Source organism: Bactrocera tryoni, chromosome 4, assembly GCF_016617805.1.
Source record: "Bactrocera tryoni isolate S06 chromosome 4, CSIRO_BtryS06_freeze2, whole genome shotgun sequence".
NCBI classification, from domain to species: Eukaryota; Metazoa; Arthropoda; class Insecta; order Diptera; family Tephritidae; genus Bactrocera; species Bactrocera tryoni.
In genome coordinates, this window is record NC_052502.1 from 73204441 (window position 1) to 73216842 (window position 12402).

Below are 12402 nucleotides of genomic sequence, written 5' to 3' on the forward strand. Positions count from 1 at the left end.
TTGCGTGCAGCTTTCATAATTTCAAAAGAAATGAAAACTCATATATATAAAATTTAGAAGATGAGCAGCAACTTAAAGACACAGACATATTTATGAAGCCTCAACGGTACTTTTGCGCCAGTAGATTAGTTTACACTGCCGCTCATAATTCTTAGCGACTACCACAAAATTACTTTCTTATATTAAAAGAGCGATTTACTGTGTAAGTCATTTATATACGGAGATAAAAAAAAATTGAAAAGTAAGATTTTTTTAAATTATGTTGCAGCAACATGTTTAGCAACAATGTTGCTAACAAATATTTTAATTGGCATATCACTATTTGCAAGTTATTTATATACTGACAGCAAAATTTAAAAAAATCGGAAAATAACTTTTTTAGTTATATTGCAGCAATATGTTTCGCGACAATGTTGCTAACAAATTTTTAAATTAACATATGTTGAAAATAGTTATTTGCAAGTTGTTTATATACTGACAGAAAAGAAATAAAATTGACAGACAAATTTTTTATACGTTGCAGCAACATGTTTAGCAACAAAAATGTTCAAAAATTTGTAAATTATTTATATGTTTCCAGAAATTTACAAAAAAATTATGAATAATGATTTATGTTGCAGCAACATTTTGAGCAACAATGTTGCTAACAAATTTTTAAATTAACATACATATGTTGAAAACAGTTATTTGCAAGTTTTCATATATTGACAGCTAAATTCAAAATTAAATCGAGAAATAACTTTTTAAATAATGTTGCAGCAACATGTTCAAAAATAATATGGCTGAACTATTTTTCAGCAGCAAATATTGAGAAAATGTATTTGCAAGTTATTTATATGCGGATAGTTGTATTCAAAAAGAAAAATTAAATAAAAACTTTTTTTAAACTATGTTGCAGCAACAATGTTGCTAAAAATTTTAAATAATTAATGTTGAAAAAATTTGTATTCTTTATTAAATATGCTTGAACTGACAAAAATAATTTTAATTTTTGATCTTAAAAAGTGAGCAACACTGTCTATACCGAAAAGTATTAAAGAATAAAACAATGAGCCAACAAACCGCAAGAAAATGCACTATTAGTTTAACTCAATTACTGAAAAAAACAATAATTTTCAAAATCCGTCTAAGAAAAGTTGATGCAACATGTTGCTGAAACATTAGTGCTAATTTACATTTCATTGAACTTTAAAATTGCAAATTTATTAGAACTAAGGTCTCAAACTATATGTGCTAAAAAAATTGTTGCCGCAACAATGTTGCTATGATTTTAAAAATTATAAAAAGGAAGAAATTTCTTAACCCTAAAATAATTTATTATAATTGAGGGTACTTATAGTAGTATTATTTTAATTAATTTATCTTTAATCTATCTTGAAAATGTGCGAATTACCGATTTTAGAAAACTAATTTAATTATTAAAAAACACTTGCGCGAATATCATTAATTAAATTTGTTATATAAAAATGACTAAAAACCCCACACACGTCAGTATTTCATATACTTTGCACACGTGCAAATACATATATCCATACATACCGATATGGCACTACATGTATCTATACATATGTTTGTATGTATGCACACACTCAATTTTGTTTATTTTTTAGCATCCACTCAATCAAATTGTATACACAATTTACAACATTGACATGCTAATTTGACCCAATACATCCCAACACGCCATAGCATACTTTTGAGGGCGCAGCGCTGTGCATTCCAAGCGCCTATCAAGCGTCACACACACACACGTCTTTGATGAGAAGGTGTTTAATTGGCAAATTGTCTACAAGGAATCAAAATATCAGCCGCACGTGCGTAAGAGACCAAAATAAAGCACATGTGTGCATGTGTGTGCGTGTGTGTGTGTGAATTTGCATTTAGCCAAAAGTGTGTTGATTACATTTGGAGTATGCTGTGATGCCTTTCCATACAAACGTAAAGCTTAAGAAAGCCGCAAATAAAACGGTAAGAAACACAGCGTATGAAAGAAAATGTTAATAAGTGTGCATGTGAATGTGAAAGGACACCTGTGGGACCCTTTTTGCATGCAAATTTTCGGTAATATAAATAAGCATATTAACATGTATACGTGTGCATTGCTTTGCAGCGCGTAGGGAGATTGGTGTGCAAACATAACGGCATACAAATTTTAGTGACAGCTATCAACGCCTACTTAACATTTCTTTAATGACTCCAACCAAAATCGACCTTAAGGGAGTAAGGTGTTATTAAACAAGGTTAGCACTGAGAGTTCGGAGAAAACAATTTAGGGAAGGGAAGCTTTTCCGAGTCTTCAAATATGTTAAAATACCGCACGAAAATCTCAAACAGTCTTAAGAGATCTTCCCCGCGAAAACTCGAGCTCACTTCGAGAGAGCTCATACAGAACACAGCTTTAAAAAGATGTAAATATCAATCAACGCCCTATGATTATATGGACTAAAAAGTCTCTTCGATCTTGATATTTCCGACTAATCCTACAAAAACAAGGCTCAAATAGCGGTTATGTCGAAGTTTTGATAAGTTTGGACATCAACTTATTATTATTAAAGCCAAAAACTTGACTTGGACAACCGGTGTTGCCGTTCCCAAGCTCTAAACGCCAAGCTTACGGACCGATGCAATTTTTAAATCGAACAGGTCTCTTCTAATGATAGTTCGTACTATATTAACTTGGCGCTGAAGCTCCGTTGAATCCAGAAACTGAACCTACAAACTGAACATAGCTACTGTACTGATTCCGAGTGGATGATAGGAACATGAGCCGCAAAGGCACCAATGGTATATTCCATATACTGCTACGAATGAGCCATACACTGTGAAGCTTCCATTTGCAATGCTCCGGTTTTATAACCGCAGAGAACAGTAATCGATACAGGTTTTCTATGAAGGGGTCATAACAACAACTTCATTAGTATCTCAATTTGCAACTTCTACGCTCGAAGTAAAGTATCCCTTCGTGCTCGGTTGATCTAAGCTGTGAATTATAAACTGCACCGAAACAGCTTTTGTTTGTCAGCTTAGTAGAAGACTTCTCCTTAACTAAATAGCATTAGCGGAAGTTCAGTAAATTGCGATTGCAGTACGTTTAAAGTCTCTTAAAGTCAATTCCTGTTAGTCAATTGGGTAAAATGGAAACTAGTCACGAGTTACTGCTCAATTAAGAGGAGTAATAACTATTCATGAAAGAGCAGAGTTCATAGATAGCATCTATAAATAGAAAATGACCACCATCACCAGAGAGTAGAGAAGAAAACGTATATTCGTTTCGAACTCTGGTCTCACATCAAAGTGCACCAGTGCTTAAAACCGTCAATTGGACTTTTTGAAGCATTGAACTATGTTCTCATATCAGAGTTCACCAGAGTCTACCAAATAGCAGCATTGTGCTTCACCGTTTGATTTTGAATCGTAGGAAGTTATGAAGAATCTAACATATACACAAACAGATTATCGGTATTTCTTTAGTGGTGAATAACTTAAAACAGCTCGAACGAATTGTCGGAATCTTTTTTAAAATATACTATATGCTATATTTTAAATTTATGGATAGATTTAGGCCCGATCTGAAGACAAAGAGTTCGTGTCCAGCGCAAAAGAAGTTAGATTTGCACTAAGAAATCACAATGAGACCTAGAAAATTGTGCTTTTCAATATATTTTTTCTTTTACTTTTTTGAAAATATATTTCCTTCTGCCTTTTTTAAACAAAAAAAAAATTTACGTAATATTTTATAAGATCACTTCTTCAGACAAAGTATGAGAGCAATTTAAACAAAACTTGAAAGGTTAAACAAGTATATGAAATTTCATACAACAAAAGTTTGAGCAAATAATTGAGTAATTGTATGCTATTTTGAAAAAAAGTGTACAACTTTTTATAGCACTTAAGAAAAACATAACCTGCAAACGCTACACGAAGCAACAACTCTTCACTTTGACAAGCGAAGTGCGAAAGTAAATAAATATAAATGATTTTATTGATATATTAATCAAATAAAGCAATTGATTTGCGAATACAAAGAGCTCTTCAAAAATCAATATATACCATATCTACATATGTATATACAAACCAAATATACACTAATGCACTATGTACATTTAAGTAACGATGAAAAATTAATAATAAATATTGCAAAGTGGCATAATTGAAATGACACTTATGTAAGACGTGAGAGAACAAATAAATATTAATATCTAAATTAAACTAGAATTAAAAAAATAATTAACTACTAAAAACCTTTTGAAAGTCAAAAATTAACCAACACGTAAAAATTAGTATAATTAAATTAAAAATTAAAAAAATTAACTATTTTAAAAGTAAAAACAAAAATTTTTAATTAATTCGAACAAAATAAGAACCAGATATTAAAACATTAAAAATTAAAAAAAAAAATTAAGAGAATAATTAAAATTAAAAAAAAATTAAATTAGAACAAAAAAACTAGAATTTAAAAATAAATTAACAATTGAAAACAATCAAACATAAAGGAATTAATTTAAAATAACTAAAACTAAAAAATTAAAAAATTAAATATTTTAAACTTAAAAACAAAATTTTTTAAATAATGCGAAAATCCTATAACTAGAATTTAAAAAATTTTAAAATTAGAAAAATTTTAAAAAAATTTACATTGAAATAAATTACATAAAAAAAATTAAAACAAATATAATTAAATAAAAAAAGAATAATTAAATAAAAACTTGAACCAAAATTTAAAAAATAATTAACAATTAAAACCAATTAAAAAGCAAAAAAATTAATTTGAAAAAAATTAACTAAAACTTAAAAATTATTAAAATTAAAAAAGTTGAAAATAAAAGAAATTAAAATTTAAAATAATTTTTTTCACTTAATTCAAAAAACTGAGAACTTTTAAAAATATTTGATATTTAAGAAATAAAAATAATAATTAAACAAATTGAAATATATGTAGAAAAATAATTAAAAAATAAATAAAATCTTCAATTAGAATTTAAAGAATAATAAACAATTGAATTAAATTAAAAAAATAAAAAAACTTCAATAAAAAATTAATTTGAAAAATAGAAAAATAAAAATAAAAATAAAAACAAATTTAATATTGTAAAAAATTTAAATAAACTAGAAATAAAAAAATTATTAAAATAAAAAAAAACCAGAATACTCAGAATTTAAAAAATTAAAAGAAAAAATTAAAAACGTATCTAAAGGAAAAGAGAAGAGTAAACTAAAATGTAAAAATCTAAAATTGAAAAAAAATAATAATTTAATTATAATTGCAAAGAAATTTAATGAAAAATTTAACGAAAATTGAACTAGATTTTAAAAAAATTTAAAAAAACAAAAATTAAAAAAATAAAAATTAAAAAATAAAATAAAAATTAAAAAAAAATAAAAGTTAAAAAACTAAAAACTAAAAAAATAAAAAAAAATAAAATAGAAAATTAAAACAAAATCAAAAATGATGATTAATTTAAAATTTAATTAAATGAACTAAAAATTTAAAAATTTATTTCTAAAAAACATTGAGTAAAATTGTAAAATTTTAGAAATTTAACAATTAAAATTATTTGAAAATTAAAACATGTTAAAATGACCAAAAAAAAAGTTTAATTAAGTACCTACATACATATGTACATATTACAAAAATTATTGAAAATTAACAAAAAAAACTAAAACGGAATTAAGAATTTATTGAAAAAAAAAATTAACTTATAATTAAAAAAATTTACCAAAAAAATCTTTTTTAAACAGAAAAAAAATTTAACAGAATTAGTTTGAAATTACCATAGTTAAAAATTATATTTGAAAAAAAACATAAAAAATTGCAAAAACTTTTTGCCAAACTTTTCAAATTGTATTTTTTACACCAATTTAATCAACGTAACTACGATACAAATAATACACGCACAGCAAAGTACTCAAGCATGCTGTTATAAACACCTTGCAAAGCCATTACAAAACACAACAACACAGCAACGCGCTTTAAAATTATCGATTAATATATGAAATATTTATGTGACTAGAGTCAATGAACTTTTTTGTTTCACAATTGTTGACCAAAACGTTTAAAAATAGCACACAAAATTACTAATAATCGATAGACTTGAGTTGGTTTGGGGTACACCATGGCGTATACTTGTTGCGCACACAGCCACAATAGCCTGAAATGCCTGAAAACATGTCTGAATGAGTGCGTTAGTTTACATTAGTTGGGGTATATACTACTTTGGCCGGAAAACATCGTTTGAGAATGAGGACTACGCTGTTGGTGCTACTTCGCTTATAAATTAGTTGTAAGGACAATAATAAACTGAACAATTTACCACTAAAGTCAAGGATAATGAAGACTATCACTAGCAATAATTTTAGTCATATGGATAGCTAAAAATATTTTCATGTGATCTTTGAAGAATCTATATATTTTTCGAAAATATTTTTCTGTGCTCTTGGATAAAACCACAGGAAGTTGAAGCTATAAGCTGTAGTTTAGTAAACAAGGAGGCTGAGCTTTAGCTGATATAAAATATAAATAATCATAATATGGTGATCCTAAAAATTAATACACAAAATTTTTAGTTTAAGCCCAAGACATAGAATATATGTGGAGACACTTAAAGGCGGATCGATCAAAAAAAACAAAGTTTATATTGAACATATGATTTCAAAGTACTTACATTATTGTGACGACAATTTTCCTTCAAGGTTAAATTTTTCTGTAAAGAAAAAAAGGTAAAGTATTTAAATCAATTGCAATATGAAACAAATCGTAAATAAATATTAATATTAGACATGTTTATCCACTACAAATACATTCATTATTCCCATTTACTTTGAACCAAGCACATTTATTTCTGTCATGACATTATGAAGTACCTAGCACTCAAATCCTGCTGTGTGAAAAATTGGTTTCTCTTTTGTAAGAAAAAGCGGTGCAAACGCCAAAATATTGAGACATGTTAAAGCAAAGCAACTACGAAAGCGTAGGAAGGGTGCATGCAGCGCGCGAAATGGATGGTGGATTAATAAAGAAAATTAATAGAAAACAATCAGAAGGAATTTAAAATTGTATAAAAAACTTTTAATTAATATAGCACTAAACAAGCAAAAGCATAAAAAAGTTATAAAAATAAAAATAAAAAAATATTTAAAAAAAATGTATTAAAATAATATAAATAAATAAAAAAAATTAAAACATAAGTAAAAAAATAAAAAATTTAAAAACAAAAAAACGTTAAAAAAATTAAAAAATTATAATAAAAACTTTAAGATGCATATTGGTACATACATACATAAGAAAAAATTAATAAACGAGCAAAATAATACAAAAATTTATTTAAAAAAAAATGATTTAAAAAATATTTAAATAAAAATTAAATACAAAAATTTAAAAAATAAATAAAAATGTTAAAAACTCTTCCGATCTATATTAATAAATAAAAAAAATTTTAGATATACTACATACATACACATATAAAAAATGTTTAAAAAACGAGCAAAATCAGATAAAAAGTTATCTAAAAAAACATTAAAAATTAATAAAAAAAATTTTAAAAATTAAAATAAAATTAAAAAATTAAAAACCTTACAAAAATTAAAATAATTTAAAAGAAACTTAAAATTAACAAAAAAATAATAAAAATTTAAGATATGTGTTTAAAAAAATTTAAAAAATGTAATAATTTTTTTAAACTAAAAAATAAAATAATATATAAATTAATATACACATAAAAAATAAAAATAAACTACTAGGCATCTTGGATTAAATAATATTTAATAAAAAATTAAATTTAATTAAGCTAAAAAAAAATTTCAAGAGTTTCTTAAGTGAACATGTTTATGAGTATTTCAAATTAATTAAAATACTTTATATTTTCAAACCGCGCAATTTATGCAATTTTAAATGAATTAAATTAGGTAATTAAGATGATACTTTTAATTTTATATAAATTTTTCTATCTCAGTAAATGCAAAAATTAAGCTTAATTAAAGCAATATTATGAGATGAAACCAATAAAACCAAACGGAAGCTTTTACAATTAATTCGATATAATAGAATTTTATCTTTTTAATATTTTTTCTTTTATTATTTTTAAAAAATATTTTATAATAATTATAATTTAATGAATTAAAATCTGAAAAAACAATATTTAATTAATTTAAGTATTTTCATCTTTACTGGCGTAGACAGCGCTTGATTTTTAAGTATTTTACTTTTTAATTAAAATTTCAAATTAAGTATTTTCAAATTTTGTACATATATACATTTTTTTAATTTTTAATTATTATAAAAATTTACTTAAACTTTATCTAATTTAAACAGTTAAAATATAATTATATTTTTAAATTATTTAAAATTTGATTTAAATTTCAAAAACAAGTTTTATAATAATTATAATTTAATCAATTAGTATCTGAAAAAAAAAGTTTAATCGATTTAAATATTTTACTCCTTAATTAACATTTAAATTAAAGTATTTTCAAATTTAGTACAAATAGACAATTTTTTTTTTAATTTAATTATTATAAAAATTTAATTAAACTTTACTCAATTTTAATTAAGTTAAAATTGAATTTTATTTTAAAAAGATTTCAATAAATATACGAAATTTTAAAATAATTAAAAATCACTATTTAATTTTTTTTAAATTTAGATCGGATTTTTTAATTAGTTAAAATTTAATTTAATGAAAACCGATCTAATTAATTAAATTTAAAAAATAAATATTTAAATAAAAAACAAAAATAATAAATCTCATTGTACGAAATTTTAAAATATTTTTTTATGTTAATTCAAAAATAAGCCTAATTAAAACGACATTAATTAAGTACTTTTGAATAAAAAAGAAATTAATTAAATTATAGAAAATTCATGAAAAATTTTTAAAGCAAAACTGATTTAAGTAGCAATCCTCAAATAATCAATAAGTATTTAAATCATGATTTCAATTTGTAAGTGACGCTTCATTAACACCAAAATTAGCCCCGAAATTATTGGTAGCAAAAATCACAGCCAACATTTTGATGGTTGTTTTTTTGCAATTTAATGATGCAGAAAATTCAATTACAATGCACAATCACAATTTACAAAAATCACGCTGATGCAAAGCGACAACGGCAGCACAACCACAAATCATAAACTAGACTTATTATTATTATTGTCACATTTTATTGCCAGCATATATCTACCGACAAGTGTGTGTCATGAGATTTTCCCTCAATTCCAAGCTGATATGACAGCTACGGGTATAAAATATAAAATGCCTTGCAGTGAATGAAAAAATCAGCACTATCTCTATCGTTCACTCACGCGCTCTCTTTGTCTCTCGCAAGGTAGCTTTGTCATCATTGCAATAACTGACCCTGTCACACGCGAACGAGTCACTCTCCGAACGCCTAAACACCTGGAAGTCCCAGTCGTTTGCTGCACAATACAAATTTCACGAACTTTTAGCGAAAGCAATTAAATTTTACGATAGTAACAAATGGTTATGGCGTTTGGCGCGGACCACCGGGAGTGGGAGAGCGCCGCGAAGCACCTGCAGCAAGTGACCAAATGCCGTAATTAGCGCTTTATTTCGCAGCTTCGGTGCATTTTTAATGGTTGTTTGGAAATTAAAATATGCATATGCTTAAGAGCGCTATGGGAACAGCGCCTAGAAACAGCTGAGCATTTTGTGTATGATGCAATTCACGGTTAAAAGCAAAAACTGCAAAAATTGTTTCTAGTAATGAACTAATAAAGCTTTGGATCAAGGAATTCACCTTTGATGACCGTAGTGAGTATATTTTTGAAACTAAGGGCATGTTCGAAGTTCGAATATTTACTTTTATGTATAATAATGTTTAAACTGGTTAAATATGATTTTCATGTTGCTTACGCTTAATTCAAAGCTTTTTAGTATTTTATGAACTTATGAAACACACTTTTCACGAAGATTTAGGCACTTTATGAACTTGTGGAACACAATATATTCCAGGAGACGGTATTATGAACTTATTAAACACACTTTTCACCAATTTTTTGCTATGTTCATAAACATTTTTCATATGTATTATACTCAGCGTGACAATTTTATGAACTGCGGGAACAAAACTACAATTGTTTACAATTCCAAATCGTAAATTGTAAACTAGGTAGTACTTAATGAGCTTATGTAATGCAATTAGCATGTGGTAAATAAATTATTAATATTGATTTATGAACTTGTGAAACATTATAAATATAAAAATTACATCTAGAGAACACAAACGTATAAACTTTTAGAAATATATTGGCACTAACTACATATAAAGTGTACCAAATAAGATTCGGATTGAACAACAAGCCTCATTTAATACATTTTAAGCTGCAGTTAAATTTATGTACTCGTGAAATAGTACAATAGTTGAGCCGAAATTCGGAAGCATTTATTATTGTTCTTATTGAACTTGTGGAACACAATTCAAGTTAGAAATCTTATGAACTTGTGGAACAGAAATGAAATTTGAGATTTTTATGAACAAGTGGAACACAACCCAAATTTGAAAATGTTATGAACTTGTGAAATATAAATCTAGTTTAAAATCTTATGTACTTTTGGCACACAATTCAAATTTGATATCTTATGAACTTGTGGAACACAATTCAAGTTCGAAATCTTATGAGAGTTTGAAAATTTTATGTACTAGTGAAACACAACCTTAATTTGAAAATTTTATGAACTTTGGGAACACAATTCAAGTTAGAAATCTTATGAACTTGTGAAACACAACCTAAGCTTTAAATATTTACGAACAAGTGGAACAAACCTCAAATTTGAAAATTTTATGAGCTCATGGAACACAACACAAATTTACAAATGTTATGAACTTGTGGCACACAATTCAAATTTGATATCTTATGAACTTGTGGAACAAAATTCAAGTTTGAAATTTTGTGAACATTGTGGCACAGTACTAAATTAATTGCAATTATTTAAATGCAAAATAATGTAACACTTTGCGAATTCATGAAAATCAGTCATTAGAACTGTCGTAGATAAAATATTGAAGAAATAAATAACCAAATGGCATCATGAAATTCTACTTCTTTGTTATACTTTCAAGCATGACTTTGCTGCAGAACACATTTTGATCTTTCAATCTTTTATTACCAAAAATTCGCTTAGAACCTTTCTTTCACTTTTCCATTCTATTCCTTAATATTTTAGCAAACCAATCTGAGTACCAACGGCATCAGTGTAAACCCTAAAGAGAAAAAGTAAAGCATGCATTGTGAAGAGAAAAAAATTCCATTACTTTGACCCCTCATCAAATTCGCTAACCGTGTGCTAACTTGCGCAAGGTAAAAGGTGATCGAATGTGCACATAAAGTCCAGACAGACCAATCAGCCAATTCGTACCTTGACCTTTATTTTGAGGTGGGACCATAATAATAATAGCAACACAAAATAAACAGCGGTAACTTGCCTTTGTCAATTTAATAGCACCTTAAAAGGTCTTTGTTTGTCGTTGGCGTGCGTCTGGTTGACGGCAGCGGTTTGTGTATGAATTATACTATATATGGTAGGAATGCATGTATGTTCACATTTTTTCTTCTTAATCTTTGGCTTGGGTGAGGGCAAAAGACGCATTTCTTATGCTTTAATGAGCTTATGACTTGCAATTTATTGAGAGACATCAAAGAACTTGTGAGAACGGCTTTTTGTTGTGAATGTTGAAAATAGTTATAGGGTCGGGTCCGTCGGTAACTATGAGTATATGAAAGTGGTAGGCAGCCCTAACAGATGTCAGACAATTTTCGCGCTGAAGACAAGCATAATTAGGGATTCCTTGTTAAGATCAGATTTTTACGAATAATTTTGAAATTTTCTCACGAGAATGGTTTTCATTGTAAATTTGGGATATCTGTCAAGAAAATGTTACAGAATACCATGCCCACCTCTCATATAAGGGTTTTATGTTTCTGCCAGCTGCTCTAAGCTAATACTAAGCATTCATATCGATTTTTGATACGCAAGGGGTTTCCTTTCAACCAATAACTGTGTCAACAAATGGACCAAGTTTGATAAAACTTAAATTTAACACAACAACAGCGCTTTCGGGCAATTAATTTCATTTAAAGACATTTGCTAAATTCCATAGAAATTTCCCGCCTGCGGTGTATTCTAAATAAACACGAATTTATTGCACAGCACAGCGGGTGTATGTGTATTGGTTTGTTTACAAATAAACATACGCATAAATATATCAAATATTTAACTAAAACCAATTGTTTACGACATTACGTATCATTTGATTTATGAAACGCTGCCATTGAGCTTTTCACTGCTCAAATAACCGACTGTAAACAAACAACGGAAACTGCGGACAAACGTGAACACGAACGCGCACGCGATATTGGAGGAGAAGCGCGTATGTGTTTGCATTTATTGA

General features: G+C 26.9%; 1 protein-coding gene across 1 annotated transcript in view; it reads right to left on the minus strand.

Moving 5' to 3' along the window:
- LOC120774114 (high affinity cGMP-specific 3',5'-cyclic phosphodiesterase 9A) overlaps window positions 1-12402 on the minus strand; it is a 170273-nt gene that overhangs the window by 145893 nt on the left and 11978 nt on the right. Inside the window, exon 2 of the mRNA XM_040103476.1 lies at window positions 6663-6701. The gene's annotated coding sequence lies outside the window, so the exon portion shown is untranslated. The remainder of the gene's footprint in view (window positions 1-6662; window positions 6702-12402) is intronic.